Raw genomic sequence first — 1912 nt, 5'->3', positions numbered from 1 at the left:
ATTTATGTGATAGACCTGTATTTAAAATAAATATTTACCATAAATTAAAGGTATCTTATATTATTAGATACGTTATTATAAAACATGATTTAGTTAAGGAGTTATTGATACTTCAAGTGCAAAATGATGATATAAAACCTTAATAAAAATGCATTTTTAAGTACTAATCAAATATCTTTTATGATTATTATGAATTTGTCTTCCTACCTCTCTATTTTTAATCTATAAGTGTGTACGATTCCTCCATCATGTTATCTTAACTTACATTAACTCTATTTGCCATTGTCCCCAAATATGATCTAAGGGTAATTGTTCATTAATGAAGAAGCTATGCTCTATTACTCTCAACTTCCAAAAGAGTTTATCAACTCCTCATTTGACTATTATCATTGTCATGAATTCTTTTAGAATTACCCCTAACTAATTTAGTTATGTTCATCCTTCCAATATCTATAAAAAAAATGTGTATACATCATCATCATTCTTTTCATGAACTTTGCAAATTTAGTCAATGAAGTTGTTTTTTGGTAAAATATGTTTTCATGAAATCATCTTTCTTGTTCAGGGAATAAACCATAAATTTCAATGATCATGTAAATTTAAAATTATTTTTATCAAGTAAGGATTTAGATTTTTTTTTACTAAAAGCCTAAAACATGTCATTTTAATGCTAAAATGAAATTTTGGATATTTTATTGATATTTGACAAAATGATGTTGAAATTGTGGAAAAAAAAAGTTATCCAAAAATTTTATTTATTAATGGCTTGAAAGGATTCTCCTATAGATGGATGATAATTCTAGAAAGAAAAAGTTAGATTCCAAAATGAGACTTGACTTTTAAAAAGGGAATGTCTTTATCTTATGTGATCTTGTCCTTTTTTTTAAAAAAAAAAACCTATCATTAAATTATATAAAGAATGATATATATATATATATAACACCTAAGCAAGTATATATAACACCTAAGCAAGTCGTGATTTTGTTTGACAAATATTTGTTTGAATTTTTAAAAGCATGCATTGTAGGCAAAGGTTAATGTCTATGAAAGAATGAGATATATAAAGCTCAAAAGGTGTTTAAAGGTTTAAAGACACAAGATCACATTTCATCTGTAGAAATCTTTTAGTTTTCTTGCCTTAAGTTTTATATTTTTACAATTGATCTTTCTACAATCTTTATTCTTCAAGTTCTATCTCATGCTTTGTCATTGATATTTTATCATTAATTTTAAATTTGTATCATTATTGGAGATGCTTTGGATAGCTTTTCATCTTTCTTTTTTTTTTCTTTTTAATTTCCTGTTTTATATACTAACTTTTTTTGTAACACTTTTATTCCTTTCATATTATTTTTTTGTTTCTTTATATTTGAAGAATTTGATCAATTATCTAAGAATTTTCAAAACATGCCTTTAGTGTGAAGGGTAATCCTAATTTAGGTTATTATACAAAAAGATGTTTAAGGCTCAAAAGAAAATATCATGTGATAAATGTTTTTTTGTGAAGGGTATACTAAAGATGATCTTTCTTCATCTCAAATCCAAACCCCTATCATATTGATAAACCTTAGTTTTATTCAAAATTCATCCATAATTAAAAAAACCATAAGGTTAGCCCTAAAAAAAAACGATGTAATGAGTAGGATCATGATCCAAATTCATATTATTTATTATTATTTATGTCATCAAATCATTTAATTTTATTATAGATATAATTGTATTATTTTCAGCATGATTTCCTTTTTGAGGTTTAATAGGAATAAAAAAAGTATTTTAGTTTTTTAAAAGTATGTAGGATTGTGGCTTTACCTCTTTATGTTTTTTAGAAATAGAAAAGGACATTGTAGGTTTCAAAATGAGGGATTTTTCATAGCATTTGCATCTAATGTCTTAGAATTTGAGTAATTTTGAA

This window comes from Populus euphratica, unplaced genomic scaffold, assembly GCF_000495115.2.
Source record: "Populus euphratica unplaced genomic scaffold, PopEup_1.0 scaffold3378.1, whole genome shotgun sequence".
In the NCBI taxonomy this organism is placed as follows: Eukaryota; Viridiplantae; Streptophyta; class Magnoliopsida; order Malpighiales; family Salicaceae; genus Populus; species Populus euphratica.
The sequence above is the reverse complement of the archived record's forward strand: the minus strand, read 5'-3'. Positions refer to the sequence as shown.